A 25,704-nucleotide genomic window follows, 5' to 3' on the forward strand; every position below is an offset into this window, starting at 1 on the left:
AGTTTCCAGGAGACAAGAGGGGATTTAAGGCAAGAGTATCTTCCCATCTGAAGTCCAGGGCTGTAAGAGCTTAGTGAGCTGAGAGGCATCCCTACAGACCAGTCTCTTCCAGATAAAAATAGGGGTCCATTCATCTTTGGGTCTCTGTTCCTTGGCTAAGTAGAGCAAAGAAGGGAGCAGGGAGGGGAAGAAGAAAGCAAAGGAGGAGAGAGAGAAGGAGGAAGGGAGGGAGTGAAGGAGGGAGAGTGGAGATGCACTTAAAGAATAAAGTCTTCTTCACATGCCTGTTGGCCATCTGTATGTCTTCTTTGGAGAAATGTCTATTTAGGTCTTCTGCCCACTTTTGAATTGGGACGTTTACTTTTTGTTGTTGAATTGTCTGAGCTATTTGTATATTTTGGAAACTAGGCTCTTGTCAGTTGCATCATTTGCAAATATTTTCTCCCAATCTATAGATTGTCTTTTCATTTGGCTTATGGTTTCCTTGCTATGCAAAAGCTTGTAAACTTGATTACACCCAATCTGTTTATTTTTGTTTTTGTTTGTATTACCTTAAGAGGTTGACCTAATATCCTGTGACAAACCATAATGGAAAATAAGATGAAAAAGAATATATGTATAAAACTAGGTCCCTTTGTTGTACAGAAGAAATTAATACACTGTAAATTCAACTATATTTCAATAAAACTTTAAAAAATAAAATATATAAAAGTCTAGGATCAAGATAAAAGAATAAAGTGCTTTCAATGGTTTCAGATTAGGGAATATCAAAATCTCAGGATACACTGGTTTTTCTGAGTTGCAAAAAAAGCAGGAAAAACACAGAAAGAAAAGAACAATGAGATTTTACAATAGAAATATACGAGTATGTCCCCTTGCTACAGTCCAACTACCTAATGAAGGCCCAGCCAATACAATTTCACGTACCAATCTGGTATTTATTAATGAAGCAGGTCATGATTTCTAACTGATTATCATGCACAGAGTACTCCCTTCATTAGTATAAATGAAATAGGAGGAATGGTGCCAAATGTTTCAAATGGGAAGTGCCATGAGACCACAAGGAGCAATTAGCTGAAAACACTGTGTATATCAAAGAACTGGTCTGTGAGTAGAATAATTCAGTTAATCAAGTTGGGAGAGACATGTATACATATTAAAAAAAAAAAAATCTGGGGAAGAAAGCCCTTTCAAGGTGCCAATAATACGAGCCTTACATGTTTAGCTCAGAATAGACAACTGTATCACTGTTAATTAGGGTTCTGGGGACACCACAGGTTAGGTCTGTGTCCCTAAACTGGGATATCCATGGACATAGTTTAACTACTCAAAGGAGGGAATCTTCATTGTTGAATGCCTGGTAATTAGTTTGGAAGACAGCGGGGAATACTTTTAACATTTATTGAGCACTTACTACATGCCAGGCTTCGCTGGTAGATCAGACAGTAAAAAATCTGCCTGCAGTGCAGGAGACCTGGGTTTGATCCCCTGGAGAAGGGGATGGCAACCTACTCCAGCATTCATTCCTGGATAAGAACTCCTGCACGGAATTGGACAGAATTCCATGGACAGAGGTGCCTGACAGGCTACAGTCCATGGGGTCTCAAAGAGTAGGATATGACGAAGCAACCGACACACATGTGCTTGTACAATGTGCCAGGTGCTCTCTGTACATTACTTGTTCATTTCTCCTCAATTTTTACCCAAACCCATTTTATAGATGGGAAAATCAAGGCTCAGTGAGCCAAAGGAAATTGCTCAAGATAGGTGTTCAAATTGAAAGCCTGTTTGTCTTTTCTCCATGCCATACTGCTTCTGCAAAGACTCCACACAAGAGGCTTCAGGAGCCCCCAGAAATGCTGCCAGGGAAAGAGCCCCGACCTCAGATCAAAGAACCAAACTGCGATGCTGGTGGTGTGGCCACTGGGAGCTATGTGATTGCATCTGAAAAGGAGGATACTGGCCACAGCTGCCGTGATTTACTGAGTACTTTGTAAGACCTGGCTCCCTTTCAAAGCTCCATGTCCCTCGTCTCATCACCCACTCACTTCACGTGGCAGTCACCAAAACGACCCTCACTTCACAGGTGAGGTCACTCAATGCACTGTAACCCAGCTCACACGGGCTCATGAGCCAGAGGTGAAATTCTCAGAAGGTGCATAATCCAGTTTTTAACACATATATTATCAACAATTAAATGACATAAATTTACATCTAAATAAATGATATTAAAGACAAAGGTAATATATACTCCAAACTTCATACTTTCTAAGTATTTTACTATATTTTACTATTATCTATGCCTTTGGGTCCAGAAGACCCCCTGGAGAAGGAAATGGCAACCCACTCCAGTATTCTTGCCTGGGAAATCCCATGGACAGAGGAACCTGGTGGGCTACAGTCCATGGGGTCGCAGAGTCGGACATGACTGAGAAACTAACACACATGTTTACTGTATCTAAGGCTGTGTCACTGCCCATCTCTTCCCAACTCCCAGCTCAGTGACATCACGCGGGTGGCTTACAAGTGGCCATGATGGCAGTATTTACACTAAGGAAATCAGCCAATACTGCAGATTAGAGGATTTTTTTAAAGCCAGTTGGTAAACATAATCAGCACATTAATGAGAGAGAATGACCATTCCAAGTCAGGTTCCTGGGAGAAAATGTGTGGCTTTCACTAATTAAAGGTTTGACCTGAGACACCCTCAGGTCACCTTAGCAGAAGGGCATTTATTATGAAGATGTACAGGAAAGCAATAATAAAATAAGTGTTACAGATTCAATAAGAAAATAATCATCATTAATCTCAACAAAGAAGAAGCATTATTTATAATCACATGTTTCAGATTTAGCACAAACATAGCCAAAATGCATTATCTGAACTTTTCTTTATGTTCAGACCAATTATACTTCTCATCCTAGGCATTTAATCTATTTTTTCCATGAAAAAAGATAGCAATGTCCTTTTTGCTTCTACGTTGATTCTGGGGCAGACAGTTGCTTTTACCACAGATGACTCTGAAGGAGGCAAGATCATTGACCACTCCCACCATGTTCTTTGAGCACCAAAGACGCCACTGAACAACATCATTCTGTAATAATTAGGAGGAAACACCCAGACAGGGTTAGCTAGATACTTCTCTTTCCTCAGGAACATCTTTCCCCCCATTTTGTTCCTGCACTTGTAGCCACTGTTGTTGCAGTTGTTGTGGTGGTGGTTGTGGTCACAGCGGTGGCCATGGTATGTTAAAGACAGGCTCTACAGGGCAAGATAGGGTAGACTGAAGCGCCCTTTGATGACTGCCCCTTCACAGATTTTCATGTGGGGTTCCCACTTGTGGTCAAACCTCTATCCCAGGCAGGTTTACCTGCAGGAATTCACATCCTAACCACTCTCCTTAGGAAAGGGTTCTTTTAATGGTTTTTATAAAAGCATTTTGGCAGGTACACAAGGGATGACATGGCGCCAGTGCATCAGAGTGAGCAGAGTCTGCAGTGAAAACATCTGGGAACCAGGCTCTGGATGATGCAGCACCAGCCAATAAGCCAAGGCCAAGTCCAGGAAGAGCACATTATCATTCAGTCCGGTCCAGCAGAGCTTCCTCCCTCGATAATGGATTGAAGGCAGAGGCAGTCTCCTTATGTTTCAAGTTAATGCTCCCTCGTTTGCCTCCCTTTTAGGAAACCACAAAATTAAGGTAGACAGAGGAAGCCTAGGGATAAAGGAAGGAGCCCTGGTTGGAGTCAAGAGACCTGGCTCCCAGTACCACGTTGCTGTTAACTCACCACCAGGCACCACACAAGTCCCTTCCTTACTCTAGACCTTCCTTTTCTCATTTGCTAAATTAAGGGATTGTAGTGACAGTTTCTAAAGACTTTTTCATTTCTAACAACCTGGCATAAAGATTCAAGACCATGCAGAACGGACCTCATCAATGCAGTTTTCAAGGAGGTCAGCTCAGCTCAAGGGCCTTCACTTTCACTTTTCACTTTCATGCATTGGAGAAGGAAATGGCAACCCACTCCAGTGTTCTTGCCTGGAGAATCCCAGGGACGGCGGAGCCTGGTGGGCTGCCGTCTATGGGGTCGCACAGAGTCGGACACAACTGAAGCGACTTAGCAGCAGCAGCAACAGCTCAGCTCAGGACAAATTGCCTTTCATTGAGAGATTTTCCAATCCCAACATCCATAGGAAAGAGCTCGCTGGCATCCCTGTGCTTATCAAGCAAGCAGAACTTCCTGGTCACAGTTGATTGGCCCAGAGGTGAACATCTGACTTGAAATGTGCCAATCAGATTATCTTTTCCTGGAGTGGTATCTGGATCATGTGCCCATCTCTAGGCCAATCAGGTGAATGGAGAGGGATGTAGTACTCTGACTGGCTAATACTGGTCCAGCCCAGCTTCCAAGTCACAGTGATGGAAAAGCCAGGTTAAGAATTTGGACTTTATACAGTATCCAGTAGGCAAAGAACTACCTAAGAAGTTTGCTAAAAATGCTGTCCTCACAGGGTTAGAAACAAACCAAAGACCAACAAAATGATATTGTCCAAATATGTTTTTATAGCCCTACAATGAAACTACAGCTGTCAAAATGGGACAAATTTTATACAGTGATGAAAATAGTCTCAAAGATGGATGACTAGGTACCAAAGGCAAGACGAAGAACAGAGTACAGAGTATTCTGTGCTGCCAGTATGTTAAAAAATGCTCATAACTGTATGGTTGTATTTAATACGATAAACACGGCATTTCTTGGGAGTGAAAAAAAAAAGAATCAATTACTCAGCTCAATCAGTGTGTGTTTGTGCGTGTGTGCCTTTAATGCAAGCACAAAGCCTCATCTCCACGTTCTGGTTCTGTAGGTCTACAGTTAGGGTAAAGAAAATGCTTATTATTATTATTGTTTTGGCTGTGCTGTGTGGCATGTGGGATTTCAGTTCCCCGACCAGAGACTGAACCCATGGCCCCTTCATTGGGAGCACGGAGTCTTAGCCATTGGACCACCAGGGAAGTCCCAAGAAAATGCTTTTTACTAAAGAATCCCTCACCCCCTTGTGACTCTGACACAAAAGCATGCTTTTAGATACCTTGCTGTTGGCATTTGGGATCCACTGAAGGTCCTGTTTTAGAAAACTCATTGTGTTGGGAAAATAGAGTGAAGAAGCTCAAGGCAAATACAACGAAGTGGAGTCTGCCTTTCCCTAATGTGAGAGCGGAGGGACTAGCCAAGAACCGGACCGATAAAGTACAATTAAAGCAGATGTGCCTACAGCCCTCAGAGGTCCCGTGCAGGTGTAAGAAGCCAGTGATGGTTCTGCCCTGGCCAGCTGGGTGGTGATGCTCCTTCATCAATCTTCCATTGAGGAGGGACCAGTTGATAAAAGAGGAGATATCACCTCCACCACCACCCTCGATAGCATCCTATGGTCCAGATCCTGAACTTCTTTTCACTAAACCCACCTCTCTATGCCTTAGAACACACGGTTTCTTTAATCTTTCCTTTCTTGTCTGTCTAGGCAACTCTTACTTCTTCATCACACTATGGTCTTATCACCAGACTCCTAGGAAGTTTTCTTCTCTCAGTCATTTTAAATTTCCCCCCATAAGACAGTCCTTTATTTGCTCGGTCCGTGCTCCTATCTGTCTCCCCCCACATGCCTGTGAGCTCCTGTGTGGGGCCTGGGCCCTACTCATTTTTGTGTCTCCATCACCCAGCACAGAGGCTGGCCACCCTCGTGCAGAATAACACTGGTTACTGTCGGCTTGCTTAGCAGAGTGCTCCCACCCCACTGGGTGGGAGAGAGAGTGAAAGTTGGAAACAAGAATCTTTTCTCTTCCCTGTGAGCTGACTGACAGTCTGAATTTCCCCAGAAGGGAGACAGTCTCAAGGCAATAGTCCCTCTCCCTAGAACTAGGAGTTGGAGGGAGGCTACAGGATTCACGCTTATCTGATGGAAGCAAAGCAAAGTTTGCCGTGGGATTCGGTTCTGTGTTTTGAGATAGCAGCCTTTGATGCAAATAAAAGTTGCATCAAATGGGTATTTTATAGCATCTGGGTATCTGGGCTTACTGTTTATATCTTACAGAATGTAGAATGGTCAAAGAATCACCATGTGTTTTAGGAGAGTCTCCATTTTAATATAAAATGTGTAATATCTGATTTCCTAGAGAAAATGTATATACGGAATACACACATTGGTAAGAAAGTGATGGGAAACACACACCTCCAGTGTTTCGGAAATTGTAACAGACAGCTTCTTTCCTAATTTGTAAAGAGAGTTGAGGAGCAGGGTGCATCAGGAAGCGAGAGAAGGTCCTAATGAAATTCTGAGCTGTTTTAGGCTCAGAGGTAAGCGTGGCTGTATCATGGCCAACACGATATAAAACATTTAATATCATCTCTGAGCACATCGCGAAAGCTCTGAATAGGATCCCAGAATTTCACAGCTCCCTCTCCGGAAACTCAGGAGTCTGAGGCTCAGGAAAGCCTACGTACTCCAGGGTTGGCAGCCCCGAGGTCCCTTCCCTTAGGGAATAAGGAAGCTGTGGGTTCCGTCATATGGCCTATGAAAGGAAGAAACTGCAGCCTTGCTTCCTGAATTTCATCCCTCCTGAATCTTGGAGGAGTCATTTCAATAGTTGTGTTGATACAGAAACCCTGCTGAGGTCCCCGCCCACAAATGGCAAAAAAGTTGTTCAGTCGCTCAGTCGTGTCCGACTCTTTGCGACCTCATGGACTGCAGCATGCAGCACACCAGGCTTCCCTGTCCTTCACCATCTCCCGGACTTTGCTCAAACATGTTCATTGAGTTGATGATGCCATCCAGTCATCTCATCCTCTGAGTAGGAGAGATCAGTTCACCCACCTCCTCTCCAGCTCATTCAGGTCTACTTATTATTTCCCAAGAGAATCACAGTTATCTCGGTACCTCTGAGGGGTGGAGAAGTAATGGTGTCCAGCCCTTCCACATCCTAGACATGGAGCATTTCCTTAATACAAATGGCAATGGGGAAATAGTTAGTGCCTACCCAGTTCTTACTGCCTGAAGGACCTGTCCTAGGATTTCTGCTGACATGCATCCAGTTAGTCCTCCCTGTCACCACCAACAGTGGGAACTACATTGCCCCTATTCTAAAGATGAGAAAAGTGAGGTTTTAGAGGTTACATCTATGGTGAGGCTTGAGGACTGTGGGAGTCAGCCATTGAAGGGGAGATCATGGAGGTGAAGGGATTATGGGAAACTCAGAAAGGCAAGTGAAGATGTTAGCATTACCCAGTGTGCAAGAGGTTCTTAAATCTGAGTGAGCAACAGGATTAACTAAAGAGTTAGTATCATCAGCGTCTCCTGAGATTGGAAATAAACTAATATCCAACAAGAGGATTCTGGTTAGATAAGCCTTACTGTAGCCATCCGATAGGACAACAGGACTTCCCTGGTGGCTCAGTGGTAAAGAATCTGCCTGTAATGCAGGATACTTGCAGGAGATGCATGTTCAATCCCTCGGTTGCAAAGATCCCCTGGAGAAGGAAATTGCAACCCACTCCAGTATTCTTGCCTGAAAGTTCCCATGGACAGAGGGGCCTGGAAGGCTATAGCTTCATGGGGTGGCAAAGAGTTGGACATGACTAAACGACAGCAACAAGCCATCCAGTGAAACATTTCATAGCTGTTAAAATGAGGCACCTCTATTTTTACAGTGGGAATGCTCTCAAAGATGGATAGCTCAGTAACAAAAGCAAGATGGAGAACAATGTGTACCCTGCGCTAGCACTGGGTTAAAAACTCCACCTGCCTGTATGGCTGTAGAGGTGTGTGTGTGTGTGTGTTCACATATACATAGGCCCACACATTTATATACACATGAATGTGTAGGTGTATGCACAGATGGATATTTGTGTACACATGTGTATATGTATACACATGTATGTGTACATTTATATACATATATACCTATATATATGTATGTATATAAATAAATATCAGAGATATATATACACACACAGATATCTATCTATCTATCTATATATATATATATATATATATATAGACCTACCTACATGGCTATATAGGTATATGTGTTTCTGGAAAGATACTCAAGAACTTGGGAGTTTCCCTGTAAAAAGAAAACAAATGCCTGGGAGATAAGGGTGGAAAACAAGTCTATTTTATTGTGCACCTTATTTTTATGCATTTTGAATTCTATACCAGTCCCATATAGTGCTTTATGAATTATCCTTTTAAGCAAGCAACAGAGTATGTATACGTGTGGGGGGGGGTGTGAGAGAGAGAGGAGAGAGAGAGAAAGATGAGAGATGCTGGCACTGGACCCCACCCACAGACTCTGACTCTTAGCTGGGAGATGGAAGGAACTTCGACAGGAGGGAGGAAAGGGATGGGGAGAGTGTTCTGGGAGGAGGCGGCTGGGGAAGGAGTTGGGCTCCATCCTTGAAGGAGTAGCCAGCTTAAGACATTCAGGTTGTGCATGAAAGGCCTGAGGTATGGCATGGGGGAGACAGAGGGGCATCAGGCGGTGGCCTGCTCACTGGCAGAGGCATGGTGCCCACCAAACAGCTTCATTGGCCGCCAGATTTGGGAGGATGGGTCTCTTCTGCGAAACTCAGCAGCTAGTCAAGGCTTGAGAGGCCACTGGAAGGAAGAGAGGAGGAAGGGAGGGAAGGAGGACTAAACCAGGCTATTGATGCTTTAACATGGTCTTAGAAAACTTCAAGAAGTTCAAATTAAAATAGCTCCCGGGTCTAAAGTCATAATATTAAATCACAAGAGTCCTGTTTCCTTTTGTCAATATGCATTTTCATGGTTTAAAGCATTGAAAGGGCTTACTTTAAAAATATTTATCACTATATCCACTCCAGTTCACCTACCGGAATTTATTTTTTTAATTTTTTATTTTATATTGGAGTAGTTCGACTGGTGAATAATTCGCAGGCAATGCAAGAGACCCCAGTTTGATTCCTGGGTCAGGAAGACCCCCTGGAGAAGGGACAGGCTACCCACTTCAGTATTCTTGGGCTTCCCTGGGGGCTCAGATGGAAAGAATCTGCCTGCAGTATGGGAGACCTGGGTTCGGTCCCTGGGTTGGGAAGATCCCCTGGAGGAGGGCATGGCAACCCACTCCAGTGTTCTTGCCTGGAGGATCCCCACGGACAGAGGAGCCTGGCGGGCTGCAGTCCACGGGGTCACAGAGAGTCAGACACGACTGAGTGACTAACACACGTAGCTGATTAACAATATTGTGTTCGTTTCAGGCGTACAGCAAAGTGATTCATGTACACAATGATACGTGTCCATGTATCTATTCTCTGTCAAATTCTTTTCTGATTTAGGTTGTTATGGAATATTGAGCAGAGGTCCCTGTGCTGTATAGTAGGTCCTTGCTGGTTATCCATTTTAACTATAGCAGAATTTAAAATGTCAAACAGAAAGGTGAGATGGTTAAAAGTGACCTAAGAAGAAGCAAAAGGTGGAGATGTCGATTCCCCGTGGCTAGATGACAACCCACTCCAGCGTTCTTGCCTGGAGAATCGCAGGGACGGGGGAGTCTGGTGGGCTGCCATCTATGGGGTTGCACAGAGTCGGACACGACTGAAGCGACGCAGCAGCAGCAGCAGCAGATGACCTTTAATCTGTTGCTCGGCCTTTCTGAGATGTTTCCCATCTGTAGAATGGGAAGAACAGCTCTTTTCATCTTCACAGGCTTATCTGACATCAAAGCATCTGGCAAATGCCAATGGGCTCTCCAAATACGACAGTATTTTCACTCTTCTATTCAGCATTAAAGGTATTGTCAACACACAAAGGGAGGAACCAGGGCATCTTCCCCAGGGAAGCACCAGAGCCTTGCACAAAGTTTTGCAGAGGGCGGGTTCTCAGTGAGTGCCTGTTGAACCGGGCCAGGGCTCTGTGTGTGTCTGGGTGTAGAGACATCCTCAGATGTCATAGAAGAGGGTAGCGAGAAAGGCAAACGCAGACACGGGATTCAGACACAGGACTGTCATGCTCTTCCACACTTCGGTTTGCTCTTCCGCAGTTCCTGGCAAAGTAAACAGGCTCACCAGATTCCAAGCACCATGACGTTGTGATGTGGGCCAGGAAACAAGCTGGTCTACGTGTTGCCCCAAGCAATGTTCCATAGACCTAGATGTTGCCGAAACTGTCCCTACCAGTCACCTCTGAACTTATGCACACAGGTGTATGACGCATAGGGCTTCGGTCAAGCTTATCGCCAGTTCTAAGTTGGGAGAAGGAAAGTTTGTCAGAAAACCCAGTGTCTTTCAAAGCCTCATGTAGCCTTCCACCTGACTGCCTTCCCAAGCTGGAGCCTGCATATGAACAAAATTGAATTCTGCCCATTAATTCGAAGTCGTTCTGTACTGATATAACATTTTGACTCTGCCAAAACAGTTTCTATTTCTGAGTAATTCTTTATTCCAAATTCTTCAAATTGGCTTCTTCTCCCAGTCCTGGGCTCCAGTCTCTGTGGAGTACTGCAGACTGCATATGTCCCCGAAGCATCTTTTCTGTCTTCAGAACTTTGCAAAGAACTCTTCAGGCGCCATCCGTGTTCCATGATGCTCAGGAGGTAACATCTTTTGGATCCTTTAACTTCCAATTTGACTCTGGTATTTATCATCCTTGTTCAAAGTTTGTTTCACCACTGGGAGGAATAAAAATGTCACCTTGACCTAGGCCAAGAGGGAGAGCTGAAGAATTGGAAGGCACAGAGCAAAACCCACAATGAAAACAGTGTAATTGCAAATGATCAACTCACGCCTTGCCCTGTAAAACACGTAATGAATAGAAAATGCCTTGAAAGAGGAGGGTTTTCATGGATGTCCTTTGCTGTACTTCCTTAGAAACTCAGCCCCCACTGGCCATCTCATACTAGAAGGTAAACACTGGGTATGTGAGCACCCTGCTTATTCCTAAGGGGTAGTATTTTGAGGTTCTCCTTGACTTAGAAATCCCAGGCAGGGATGGGACATAGAACCAACACGTCAGGGAGATGACAGAGGGGAGAGCCTTCCATTCCAGGAATCCCTTAAGGGCAAGGAGCCAATAGGAGCACTGTAGGTCAATCGTCCTTGGAATCATTCACAGTCAGGATTTCCCTACATGCTACTCTCCCTCCAACCCGCCTTCCCACCCTCTGCTCCCTTCAAGTGTGGGGGAAACAGCCACTCACCTCTGTACAATAAGCCCTTTGGTTCCTCTGATTATCTTTAACCTTAATTTTTCTCAGAATCTATGGTTCTATTTCCCCTTTGTTGTTGTTGTTCAGTCACTAAGTCATGTCCGATTCTGCAACCCCATGGACTATGGCTCACCAGACTCCTCTGTCCTCCATGATCTCCCAGAGTTTGCTCAAATTCATGTCCATTGAGTTGATGATGCAGGATAGTCATCTCACCCTCTGCCACTCCCTTTTCCTTTTGCCTTCAATCTTTCACAGCACCGAGGTCTTTTCCAATGTGTCCAAAGTTTGGACTCAAACTTCTGCCAAAAGTTGGAGAAGTTACAGCTTTTCCTCTCTTGGCCTCCTGATCCCAGCCTAGAAGAGACGGAAAATGCAAAAGAGGAGATGACAGTTTGGACACTGGTGAATCCAAATGAGTTGGCACTTTGTATCAGGTGGCCAAAGTGTTAGAGCTTCAGCATCAGTCCTTCCAATGAATATTCAGGGATGACTTCCTTTAGGACTGACTGGTTTGATTTCCTTGCTATTCAAGGGACTCTCAAGAGTTTTCTCCAGCACTGCAGTACGAAAACATCAATTCTTTGGCATTCAGCCTTCTTTATGGTCCAACTCTCACATTCACACATAACTATTGGAAAAACCATAGCTTTGACTAGATGGACCTTTGTTGGCAATATCCACGTGCAACCAATCTGATGGACAAAGATGTGAGGATCTAGGATTTGTCCAACTTCAGTCACTACAGAAGACGAATGCTCTGTAAGAGCAGTCCATAAAGAAAATGGAAACATCAGCTCTAGTCTTCAGTTTTGCTGTGAGTCTTAAATTTTGCTAGTGATTCAGGCCGTTTAACATTGACTAACACATCTGGCATTCTAAGGAACTCCCTTGAAGACAATGGGACAGATATTTGAAATGTCAGCTGTGGTGGAAACACTGGTCTGAGCTTTAAGTAAGACACGGTAGGAAATATTTCTTAAATGTGAACTAAAATTTTCTTTATTTTTTCCCCTTGGAAATTCTCCTCCCTTCCCTTCTACGTCCTTTGAAGAGCCAGCCTTTTCTTATCTTCATTGCTTCAGAGTAGACAGCAGCAAGGCAAAAATAAAATATGCTGTTTGTGTTTCCCTGGCGTTTGTCTTACAAAAGCCCTGAGCCTTAGGGAGACAATCAGATATAAAAAATGGGAAAGGTTGGAGAAGTTACAGCTTTTCCTCTCTTGGCCTTCTGACCCCAACCTAGAAGATGGAAGATGCAAAGAGGAGATGACAGTTTGGACACTGGTGAATCCAAAGAGAAGGGACCCACCCACACATTGCTTTGTAGAAGCTGAGACTAGAGACAGCTCGTTCACTGTTCCTATGTGGAGCCCCAAGGAAGTGTCAGGACTCCAGAGAATAAATGGCTTCAGGGAATTCCCACAACTTCACTAGAGGTCCTGGTCAGTCTCAAGACTCCCTGCACCCAGCCTGACCACAGAAGGACCCCATGAATCTCGGAACCTGATGTTGAACCCATGGAACCAAGTAAGATCTGAGGAGCTTCTCTAAGAAACTAAGAGTGGGAAAAAAGACCAACAGAGAGAAGGACTTTCTGCCCAACTGAGATTGTGTCAGTTACTAAGTCAGGTCTGAATCTTTGCAACCCCATGGACTGTAGCCCACCAGGCTCCTCTGTCCATGGGATTTCTCAGGCAAGAATGCTGAAGTGGGTTGTCATTTCCTATTCCAGGGGATCTTCCCAATCCAGGGATCAAACCCACGTCTCTTGCATTGGCAGGTGGATTTTTTTTTACCAATGAACCACCAGGGACTGAGCTTCATTTCTGGTCAGCCACTCAGTCATGTCCAACTCTTTGTGACCCCACGGAACGGACAGACTGCAACACACCAGGCTTCCCTGTCCATCATCAACTCCCGGAGCTTGCTCAAACCAATGTCCATCAAGTTGGTGATGTCATCCAACCATCTCATCCTCTGTCATCCCCTTCTCCTCCTGCCTTCAATCTTTCCCAGAATCAGGGTCTTTTCCAATGAGTCAGTTCTTTGCACCAGGTAGCCAAAGTATTGGAGCTTCAACTTCAGCATCAGTCCTTCCAATGAATATTCAGGACTCATTTCCTTCAGGATTGACTGGCTAGATCTCCTTGCAGTCCAAGAGACTCTCAAGAGTCTTCTCCAACGCCATAGTTCAAAAGCATCAATTCTTTGACTCTGCTTTCTTTATGGTCCAACTCTCACATCCATACACGACCACTGGAAAAACCATAGCTTTGACTAGACTGAGCTTTGTCAGCAAAGTAATGTCCCTGCTTTTTAATATGCTGTCTAGGTTGGTCATAGCTTTTCTTCCAAGAAGCAAGCATCTGTTAATTTCATGGCTGCAGTCACTATCTGCAGTGATTTTGCAGCCCAAAAAAATAAAGTCTGTCACTGTTTCCATAGCATAAATAGAAGGTTTACATGCAAACCAGCTCCCTTCAACAGCCCATAGCCCTGACGAATACCCTACTGAACCTCAACTCAAAAATTCTTGTTCCACTTTTGATAAAAACTGATACCTGGAAGACTGAAATCAATGCTAAAATGGAGTTTTAAAGACAAGTCAAGAATAGGGAAGAGGTGACATTTCTACCAGGGATGGGGACTGTCCAAGTGTAAGAGATAGGCTTGGAGCTGGACCTTAATGAACAGTAGGACTTCGACAGGTAAGGCTGAGAGAGGACAGTGAGGCAGGAAACAGAGCAGAGAACATGCAGAAACCATGGCTGGAGGGGTGGGTATTCCAGGGAAGTGTATCCTATCTCACAAACGTCTCTCTTTAGGCATGGACCCCTTGACTCCACTGGGTAGCCCACCCAGTCCTAAAAGCCAGGTTGAGACCTGGTAAGGCATGCAAAGAACTACAGGCTGAAGAACAACAGATGAATGGATAAAGAAGATGTGGTATATATATATAATGGAATACTACTCAGTCATAAAAAATAATGAAATAATGCCATTGCAGCAACATGGATGGACCTGGAGATTATCACATTAAGCGAAGTATGTCAAAAAGAGAAAGACAAATACCATATGATAGCCCTTATATGTAGAATCTAAAATATGATACAAATGAACATATTTACAAAACAGAAACAGACTCAGAGACATAGACAAAAGACTTGTGGTTTGGGGGGAAGGGATTGGGAATTTGAGAATAGCAGATGCAAACTATTATATAAAGAATGATAACAACAGGTCCTACTATATAGCACAGGAAACTATATTCAATATCTTGTAATAAGTCACAGTGGAAAAAAAATATGAAAAAATATATATTCAAAGACAACACTTTGCTAACAAGGATCCATATAGTCAAAGCTACGTGTTTTTTCCAGCAGTCACACACAGATGTGAGAGTTGGACCATAAAGAAGGCTGAGCACCAAAGAATTGATGCTATTGAACTGTGGTGCTGGAGAAGACTCTTGCGAGTCCCTTGGACTGCAAGGAGATCAAATCAGTCAATCTTAAAGGAAATCAATCTTGAGTATTCATTGGAAGGACTGATGCTGAAGATGAAGTTCCAATACTTTGGCCACTTGATGCAAAGATCCAAGTCATTAGAAAAGACTCTGATGATGGGAAAGATTGAGGGCGGGAGGAGAAGGGGGAGACAGAGAATGAGATGGTTGGATGGCATCACTGACTCAATGGACGTGAATTTGAGCAAACTCCAGGAGATAGAGAAGGACAGGGAAGTCTGGTGTGCTGCAGTCCACGGGGTCGCAAAGAGTCAGACCCAACTTAGCGACTGAACAACAGCAACAAGTAACTGAATCGCATCACTGTACAGCAGAAATTAACACAACATGGTCAGTCAACAATACTTAAGTAAAATAAACCTAGGGGGAAAAGAAATATAGGATGAAGGATGAGTGCATCCTTTCTGAGGAGTTTAGAAAATTCCTCCAGAGCGGTGTTCCTCACCGTTTTGCCCCTCGGGGTACATACATTAGTGCCTGGGGATGTTTTGGTCGTCACAGCTGGGAAGATAATGCTACTGGCATCTACTGGGTAGAGAGCAGGAATGCTGCTACATATTACAATACAGCGCAAGAACCTCTGCTCTCTGCCAAGAAAGGAAGGAATGACCCTGCCGCAGATGTCAGTGGAGCGAAGGTCTTGGAACCCTGCTCTAGTGAATCCATCGAGATGCTTCTCCACCGGTTCTTTATAAATTCAAGTCATATTTGAAAAACGATGCCATTAGATTCAATCCCTGGTATGTTGGAGACAGGTCTACAGGTGTGTATGATCTTAAAAAAAAAAAAAATCAAACCCAAAGTACAGCTGCAGAATCATTGAGCAAATATTCGCTGAGTGCCTGCTGCATGCCCAGTGCTGTCCCAGCCTGAAAGGCGATTAACAGATTGCAAGACCAACGTGCACCTGTACGTCAGTGTGAGAAGACAGAGACCCGGTGCTCTGGGGACAAACCTCCGCCAACTCGCCAGCGGCAACAGGGTTTGCTCAGCCTGAGTCATGCTGCCCTTGCTGGGGTGACGGCTGGGGTGATTCATCCACCTTCTCGGGGCCTAATCTCCATGGGCTCGGCTCCCATTTGAGCTCCACCCCACTCCCATCCTGGGGAGGCCAGTATCAGCCCCGCCCGGCATGCACCCCGGGGAGCAGGGATTCAGGGAAGATGTGGAAGAGGTGCACGGCGTGGTCCCTTTGGAAGTACGAGGGGCCCCCGGAAACAAGACGCAGACATGGTGCGAGGTGAGAGCCCCGGGGCGGAGGGGTCCAGCTGAGGCTGTGGACAGGGCCGGCCTGTGCAGGCAAGTCCGACTGGGGACTTGGCAGAGTTCTCGCCCTCGGGGAGCCAGCCTGAGACAGAGATCTGGCCACCTCCTGCCAGGCTGTCAGCCGCGTTCCCACAGTCTGGGGAGGCCCCAAGGGGGGAGGTGAGAGTTGCTCAGGCCCAGCCCACCCTTCTCCCAGGGCAGCCACTGGGACCCTGGACTGCATCAGGCCACACAGCCTGCGTGGGACAGTGGGAGGAATCCACCGCAGCCAAGCCTCACCCGGCCCGGGAGCGATTTCAGGACATACAAACAAGCAGCTCATTAACCTCCTGATTCAGAACAAGTACTGATTGAGCCTGATTTTATGTTGGGACTCTGCTCAGTTGGGAATATGAGAAGGAACAAAACAGACACACTTCCTGTTCTCAGGGAGGTTACCCTCTGAGGTCCACGAGCCACCGAGACCAAACCATTCTAACCATGAACTATCGAAATTGGCCAGGCCTCCACTTTCTTTCGGCTTCCCTTGTGGCTCAGCTGGTAAAGAATCCACCTGCAACACGGGAGACCTGGGTTCGGTACCTGGGTTGGGAAGATCCCCTGGAGAAGGGAAAGGCTAACCACTCCAGTGTTCTGGCCTAGAGAATTCCATGGAATGTATAGTCCATGGCGTCGCAAAGAGTCGGACAGGACTGTGCAACTTTCACTTTCATTTTCCACTTTCTTTCAGGGTTTCCCAGGTGGCTCAGCAGTAAAGAATCTGCCTGCAATTCAGGAGACCCGGGTTCAATCCCTGGGTCAAGAGGATCCCCTGTAGGAGGGCATATCAACCCACTCTAGTATTCTTGCCTGGAGAATCCCGTGGACAGAGGAGACTGGTGGGCTACAGTCCACGGGGTTTTGCACAGAGTCCGACATAACTAAGCAGCAGCGGCAGTCACTTTCTTTCATCGTTTCATTGGATTGTCCAAAATGAGCATGATCCCTCATGACAAAGCGGCAATGAGGATTCGGGGAGGTTGAGACATGCGTCATGAGCACACGTGCACAGCTGGGAAATGCAGCACCTGGATTGGAAGCCAGGTCTGTCCTTCCTTCCTTCCAGCCCCACTTCTGTTCTGAGAGCTGCTCTGAGCATCCTTCCTTTCTTCTTCCAAGAGACAGCAGTTCTTTGGGGTTGAGGGGACTAAGAGATCATTATCTACCTGGTCTTTATATTTAAACCATCTCTTCTTTCATTCTTTTAGTCTCCACACGTGCACTGCACACCCATTGCATGTTGATAGCTGTGCTGGGTAGGGTCTGAAATGGACCGAGCAGCAGGACTTTGTTCTGCAACGCTCACACACTTGTGCACAAGTACCAAGTGCACAGGACGGACGGTGACAATCGCCCCTGGCAGGTGTAGATCAAGTCCTTCAGACACTCAATTGAGAAGAGGTCTATGCACAGAGGGGGAAATCAGGGAGGGCTTCAAGAAGGAGGTGGCCTGTGAGCAAAGTGTTGAAGAGTTGTTAGGTCATTCCCAGCTGGAAGGGACAGAAATGGACCCTAGATCTGAGCATTAGCTTTGTAGCTTTGTAATCATAAGACTGGGATGACAGGACATTCTGTGCACTATCTCATCTTTCTGACCCTCATTAGCCTCACCTGTGAAGTGGAAACAAAAGTCCCTACAACTACCATGGTGATCTAGACACCTTTCTCTGTCTCTGGAACACATGTGTTCATTGTCTGTGTCACCATTTCCTGCTCTCATCCAAGTCCTACATTGCAGCCAAAATGTCCCTTTGCCAACCCCCAAAGTCCTAGAAGTGAGACCATGTATGTGGGGACAATGACCAACTGGAAGGAGGAAAGTGAAAGTCAGAGAGGCGAGCTGGGGCCCCTTTGTTCAGAGCGCTGACCACACAGTCATGATGGAACTAACTCCTCGATTCCAGGAAACTGGATCTTCCATCGGCAGTGTGCCAGTGAAAGGAAGGATGTGTTAGGGGCAGACCAGAGCTGGATGCAGCCTCAGGTTTGTATTGCAACTGAATGAGATGCCATCACTGATGGATATACAGGATCCAGGCTTGCTGGCTGGTCTGGCTCCACCCACACCTGCCTCACCCTCCAGCCTTGCCAAGTGGACCAGCCTTCTTGCAAGTTTTCTCAAGACTGTGTGAGCCCAGGGCAGAATAAAGAACTGAGATCTATGACCACGTGAAACTCCTCTGCCTCAATTCACACCATCATTTTCTTTCCAAATACCACCTACCCTTCGTCCTATGGCCAATTGTAAGGAATCCCACCCCAGCCCACCCACTCTGAACCTTTAAGCAGCTCCCACACACAGACTCAGAAATAATACTTATCTCACTCTATTTTTGTCTTTCGAGTCTGTGAAGCCTAGGACCTGGGCAGAGGTCAGCAAACTGTGATCTGTGTGTCCCCAGCCCACGACTCGTTTTCACAAATAATGTTTTCTTGAAACGTGTGTTGTGTTGTTTCCATCGTGTCTGACTTTTTGTGACCCTATGGACTGTAGCCCCCCAGGTCCCTCTGTCCGTGGGATTCTCCAGACAAGAGTTTGAGTTACAAAGCAGTCTGGACAAAATATAAGCCAATGAGAGTGACCGTGTTTCCCTAGGTGAAACTAGTGGTAAAGAACCCGCCTGCCAAGACTTAAGAGATGCGGGTTCGATCCCTGGATTGGGAAGATTCCTTGGAGGAGGTACGGCAACCCATTCCGGTATTCTTGCCTGGAGAATTTCATGGACAGAGGAGCCTGGTGGGCTATAGTCCATGGGGTTGCCAAGAGTCAGACACAACTGAGCAACTAACACATCATTGACTTACAGTGGTGTGTTCGTTTTGGGTGTACAGAAAAGTGAATCTGCCATACATGTACATATATCCCCTCTTTTTTAGATTCTTTTCCTGTATATGGATCATTGCAGAGTATTGAATAGACTTCCCTGTGCTATATGGTAGGTCCTTATTAGTTATCTATTATATATAGTAGTGTACGTGCATCAATCCCAAACTCCCAATTTACTCCTCCCTTCTCCTTTCCCCACTGGTAACCACAAGTTTATTTTCTACATCTGTGCAGAAAAGTATCTATTTCTGTTTTGTGAATAAGCTTGTACCATTTTTTTAGATTCCACATATAAGTGATATCATGTGATATTTGTCTCTGTCTGACTTCACTCAGTACGACCATCTCTCCAAATGGCATTATTTTGTTTTTATGGCTGAGCCAGGGATTTCACAGGGGACATACCACACCAGATCAAGCCTGATCTTGAACCTCAGATCCTGAGATGACCCTCGGGCATGTGGGCAAGCTGATTGGAGAGGAGCCCTGTCATCTCGTGGGGTGTCTCCCCTCCGCTCTCTACAGGAGCCGCCCCACCATGGAAGGAACAATAAGGGACCCCCAATCCTATCCCCACCTTGCGAAGAGAGCTGGGAGCAATGAGCCATGGTGAGCAGGGGTCAGATGCAGGCGTAGCTTCCACGGGACCGTGTTTGCCTCCCGGCTCTGCCCCTTGGGAAGCCACACTGCTTCAGGCAGTTTGCTGACCTCTCCAAGCCTCTTTCTTCGTGTGCAGAAGGGTTAAGGTGGTCCCCACCCCCTGGGTTTTCTGTGCGGATTCAATCGGCTAATGCTCGCCACGCACCTGGCTTGGGAAAGCACTCAGGAACCAACTCCACGTCAGATCTAGATCTGTAAAGTCCAAGGTGGCAAAATGGCAACGTGGTTTCTTTGCCTGCCCCTCTTCTAATGTCCTGTATGGGCAAGCCTTTCTACTCCCGAACCTCCTCCTTTGGGCCAGCAAGGTGTAAACAGGGTCACCCAAGTCACTGTGATTGACAAGCTTTCAGATGTGCCGGCCGATTAACCTCCACCTGCAGCCGCGAGGGAACACATCCCACGTTGCAGCAAGAGATGATCTCTGATAACATCTCCGTATTGCAAACTGGCCTGATGCCACCTCCATGTTGCAAACTGCACAGGCAAGTAGCTCACACCTTCACCAAATAAACTGGCTTTTCCGCTGGCAAAAGGATCTCTCCTTTTTAACTTTTCTCTGTCTTTCTTTTCCTAAGGGGAGCGTATACGAGTGACAATTGTATTCGGGTGGGATAAAATTGCATCTGCAGCAGAAGCTGAAGCTGTAGCTCTGATTTTAATGAACAGATACCCAGGATAACACATTGGGAAGCCCTCATGTCATCTCTCACCTCTCATCCCTTCCTTCCCTTCTGCCCTTCCCTTTTCCTTACTCAGTCCTTTCCCCCCACCCCCCGTCTTCCTCCCCCCACCACAGTCACTTCTCAGCACAAAAGTTGAGGGGGGAGAATTACGAACTGGCAGCTACGGCAATTGCCATGAAAATCTAGCGCTATATATCTTGTCAAAAAATCAGCATGCACGTTAAAAAAGAAGAAAGCCAAACTCAAGGCTCAGAAGAACATGAAGTCTTTCCAGATTCTCATTCCCTTTTTTCCCCCTATTTAAATTTCACTACATTTCTTTTTTTTAACCTCTCCTGCAGGTCTTTATAATATATAGGGCAAACACACACACACATACACCCCTCACTTCCTCACTCTGTCATTTAAAGTACGAAGGAAGTAGCAAAGAAAAGTCTATTTTCAGCTCTTTTGCAATAGAACACTTTTCGCCACGGTGATGAAAAAAAGTGGATTTCGAAGAAAGTCAAGTCACTGATGGAGACAAAGAAACATTTATGACCAGCCATCTGTTCTGGCAATGAAATCCTCCCCATATCAAGTTATTTGTTCTCACATAACTAATATGTAAGGACTAAGGAGATGTGTGTACACAGCATCTACACTTTTATACATCTGAAAAATAAAAATGACAGGGAACTATATTCAGTATCCTGTGATCAACCATAATGGGAAAGAGTACGAAAAAAAGAATATGTATGTGTATAACTGAGTCACTTAGCTGTACAGCAGAAATTAGCACAACATTGTAAATCAACTACACTTCAATAAAATTTTAAAAATAATGAATAAATAAAAATAAATACCCACTCCTGCCCTGGTCCACAGTCTAGAGATAATTAAACTAGTAAGGGTGGGGGTACTTCAAAGATAAAACAGGATTTGGGCCTCAAAGAACAAAGATTCTTATCAGATGCCTTTTTTCTAATGGTCCTTGTGCAGTAAAAATAAAGTCCAAAACACTATAATTTCACTCAGAGAAAAGTTACAAATACTGTAGGTATCTTTAGAAACAGCTGCAAAAGTGGTTTCACTTCTGACAAGATTGGTGTTAATTACCGGCAAGGACTTCAGTATAATACTATTTAAATCATTTTAAATTATCCCTCTCAAAAATTAATTTTTCATCAAAGATTACACACACACAAAAAATCATGATATCATCTCTGCAGCTGCGATTTAGTAATAATTTCATCTATTATTACCAATGTCAGTTGGATAAAAGAAAAAATGGCACCCCACCGTGCCGATCCCAGCACAGGCCATATATAGAAATTTTTAACTATCACTTATAATCGCTTTGATGAGCTTAAACCTCCTCTCAATTAACACCCTAAATGACACTGAGACATCTTAATGGGGGATGTAAGTAAGAGAAAAGACTTTAATCAAAGAATAAAGAAAAAAGTGCCAAGAAAAAAAGGAACACTCGCCACACACCTCTTCGTGTCCAATCCAACCAAAGTCCTTTATTGCCTTTTAAACCTTTTGTTGTCCCGCGATCCAGGGCACTGCTACCAGGCAGCAGGAGAAAGACACGTGGCTACGGTGAGGTGCGACGGTATCCTCTCTGCAGAAATAATGACTCTCTCTAGGGCTCCCGAAGTCTAACAGCTAGACTAGGGGATGGGGACTTCGGAATGCCGTCACTTGAATGAGTGCAGTAAAGGAGAGAAGCAAAAAGAAAGACATTGTTCCCGGAAGGCCATCTTTTGGGGCATCCCAGGGTAGCTGTTTGGGGGACCCGAGTCACCCATGTGCAGGGACCCCAACTCTCTCTCAGCAGGACCAGAGAATGAAATGGGTCCCGCCAGACACATTTGAGTTATGCAAACTCACACAGCCGTGGGGATGGTACAGAAGGACATTTCTCAGGCCATTATTTTTTATCGTGAAGCTGCTGTGCCTGGCCTTTGGGAGAGTTGAAAATAAAATGAAATAAAACAAAATCCAAATGAAAACTGACCAGCATGCTTTACTCTTTTGAAACCATGTTTGCGGTCTCCATGGTGATTTTTGTTTCCAATTAAGTTGTCCTAATGAACATGTGTTAGTGCTCATGCTTTACTCCCAGGGAACAAACTGGGTAATTAATGGCCCTGCAGGAACCCTGGTCTCTTGAGTCATCAATGCATATTGGGTCAAAAAAGCAACAGTTTGCAAAGTCTGGAAGATTACATTTATAGGTTAGGTGGAGAAACTTGATTTTCAGAGTTGATATACTTCTTTCCACCCTTGAACCACTTTAGTTCCCAAAGACAAGACGGCTATGTTATTGTTGCCTGCATTGTGCCAAGGTCTGGGAGGAAAAAGTGGGTAAACCATATTCACCAACAGAAATGATGGTTTCCTACCCACGAGCACATGTGTGCTCACAGACAACAGCTGTGCAGTGTCCACCAGCAACAGTGTCATGGAGGCCACACTACATCAAAAAATTTCACGAATAACCTTTCATGGCAGACTTTATCATCCAGGGTTTGGCGATAAGAAGGGAAGGATCAGAGAGCCTGAGAAATTTCCCAACATTTACGCAGTCATTAAGCAGAGAAGCCTGATTAGAAACTAGACTTCAGCATGGTAGGGACATTAGAGACAACCAATTTCAGTGTTTTTCCTCAGAATAAAGACTGGTTAACCAGACAGTTTTCCCTAACCCCATTCTCTCCCCACACCAGCAAATCTACTGGTATTAGGCTATTATGTAGAATTATAACTATTTAATATGTGGTAGAGCACTTTTTCTACCTGAATCCTTTTGAACACTGCTTTAAATACACACACACATACACACACACACACACAGGATAACCTGTACAATTCACCCTTAGGATCCATTTTTCTCAAAGTATTCTCTTACTGATATTTTCTTCCAAAAATATTTTCAAAGAAGGTTCACGCATGATCAGTCATGGCCAACTCTTTGCAACCCCACCAACTACAGCCCACCATGCTCCTCTGGCCATGGGATGTCCCAGGTAAGAATACTGGAATGAGTTGCCATTTCCTCCTTCTAGATACAATGTTGCTATTGAGAAATGGGATTTTAATTTGAATGTTATTTCTATATTGGTGATATTTGCTTTCTGTCTTCAGTTTTGTGTCCTTTTATTAATCTTTTCTTCGATTTTCTTAGTATCATCATGCTGTTAAAGAATGATTTTTCTCTTATATTTTGTTTGACATTCCATAATAAATTATAACATGAATCTTCTTCCTTTCATTCTGTCATTATTGTTTCACAAATACTTTCTCTCTTCTTTTTAATCTCTCCTTCTATGGTTGCCTATTACATTTATATCAACATGCATGCTCCTGGCCTCCATTTATTTTAACTTTTCCTTTATATAAACACCTCACACCTCATCGCTTCTTTCTTGGTGAATTCTTCAATCTGATCTAGCTCACTCATTTATTCTTAAACTACACTCAATGAGCTCTTTACTCTACCTCCTAAGTTCTTTCAGTCCAGTTATAATATATTTTATCTTTAGTGTTTCCATGTGATTCTGCTTTGCAACTGCTTGTTCCTGATTCTCATTCCTAATATCCTTGCACATTAAGGTTAGAATCTCTTCTATGGTGGTTGAGCACCCCATACCCTTTCATTCTCCCTCCTCTAGAAGTTAAGGGGCAAGCCTGATGTCCCTGGATCAAGAACTCCAATATCAAAGTCTGGGTGTGGTCACTCCATTTGCTTGGTAGCATCAAAGCTCTATAGTAGCTTCCTGTCTGTGTCTCCAGGTCTGGCTCCTCCCAAGGAAGCTTTTGCCCTCTCTCCATCCATTGACAATATGGAAGGAATCAGAGATGGAAACACTCAGCCGCCAGGCTCTTGACCTTCCCTGCTAATATTTGCATCCCAAACTTGCCCTCAGAGGTGGTATTTCCTCACTGACTCCCAGCATCACTGGGTTGACTTTGCTGTCTTTTACTTCCTCGGAGATGTCATAAAATTAACAGCAATATTCCAAGGGCAATGTGGAGAAAAGAACAGATAACATCTTCAAACTTTCCTTTGTACATCCATCCTGCTAAAAATGACAAGTGGGCATCCTCTGGTCATCATACCTGTCTTTAGTCTCCCCAGAGACTTCTTGTAATATTTTATATTACTTGTCTAGGTTCTTAATTTCATGGCATCTCTGATATGAAGTTCATGGAAGGGGGCCAGCATTCCACACTAACCAAATTACTAAACCAGCAGGAATAAGACAAAAGCGTAGGATACTCAGAGGTAGCATGTGCAGAGAAAAACAAGCCATAAGAAGAGAAGGACATGAACAAAACCACAGAGTACAAGCCATGGGAGGAATGGAACGCAAGAAAGGAATTTTCTTGGTTTCACTGTCTGAACGAAGAGCCACCGGCAAATTGAGGACAAAGAAAATATGGCAGAACATGTGTCCTGGAAATAAAAAATGAGGTGAAGGAGTACATTTTAAAAGTGGAGTCAGTTTCTGGCAAGCAATTGCTTGGGCTCATGTCACACAATGATAAATACTTCCACATAACTTCACCGATTGAGCTGTTATACTGGAAAGTTTGAACTGCCATATCCAGCACTCAGGTAGATGAGATTAATGCTGACTTAGGCCTTTTTTTTTTCCTTGCTCACTTTTATTTCATCTTTGAGGCTCCTGCAGTGAAGTTAGGTCTTCATCCATGTCCACAGACGGCTGGTCTGTGAGTGACTGTCACCCCAAGGGAGAGAGGGTAGATTTGGTTGGGGCATCAGTTAAGTGAATGATGCCCCTGTGTTTCTTTCACCAAAGGCCTGATGTAGCCAGTGCTTCATCACCAACCACCTGAAGAATCCTTTTCTTTGTCTTAACTCGTTTCTTCCCAAAGGTTGAGACTCCAGGAAAACACTGAGACCTGAAGGAGAGAGGTCTTGACAGAGTCACCAAACGTGCCAACTAGTCAGTGTACTAGGTTCTGTGCAGGACACTCTGCAGACAGTACCATTTCATTTCACAGCACCTTGGGAAAGGGGTGTTATTATCCACCTTCTACATAAGAGCGAATCAAGGCCCCCAAATCAAAAGACTGGTCCAAGTTCATCCAGAAAAGAAGGGCCAAAATGTAAAACTAATCCAAGTCTTAGATCTATTGGCTCCAGAGCAGGTTCCCCTCCGCCACAGCTGAGAAGTGGAAAAAAGAGATTAGTTCCCATTCATTCCTTCAAACCATTATCTGTTGAGTTTCTGCCATAGTCCAGGCTCTTTACTATGTCCTGGGTTTATCTTCAGACCAAACTTATGCAGACCCTTCCCTCTAGGGAAGAGCAAGTAGGAGTTATGGATATGAAACAGAATCCTTCAAATGAACATATACTTTCATAACATGATATGTGGAACTCAGAAAGAGGATGAGAAAAAGAAAAATAGGGCATTTTGAGAGAGAAAGCCAAGGGTCTAATATTATATTCTTATGGGGCCAGG

At 44.7% G+C, this 25,704-nt stretch overlaps 1 long non-coding RNA gene across 6 annotated transcripts in view; it reads right to left on the reverse strand.

The window, feature by feature from the left end:
* LOC145528409 (uncharacterized) overlaps nt 1-25,704 on the reverse strand; it is a 203,472-nt gene that overhangs the window by 101,240 nt on the left and 76,528 nt on the right. Inside the window, exons 5-6 of one of the 6 annotated variants that reach the window (XR_014070389.1) lie at nt 11,435-11,575; nt 1,134-3,715 (exon numbers count right to left, since the gene is read on the reverse strand). The exons of 3 other annotated variants lie outside the window; for them this stretch is intronic. This is a non-coding gene — a long non-coding RNA (uncharacterized LOC145528409). Of the gene's footprint in view, nt 1-1,133; nt 3,716-8,154; nt 10,728-11,351; nt 11,576-25,704 lie in introns of those variants that run through there. 2 more of the 6 variants (XR_014070388.1, XR_014070387.1) reach the window with 2 other exon arrangements.

The sequence above is a fragment of the Giraffa tippelskirchi genome, chromosome 12 (assembly GCF_054371585.1).
Source record: "Giraffa tippelskirchi isolate mGirTip1 chromosome 12, T2T-mGirTip1v1.2.pri, whole genome shotgun sequence".
NCBI lineage: Eukaryota > Metazoa > Chordata > Mammalia > Artiodactyla > Giraffidae > Giraffa > Giraffa tippelskirchi.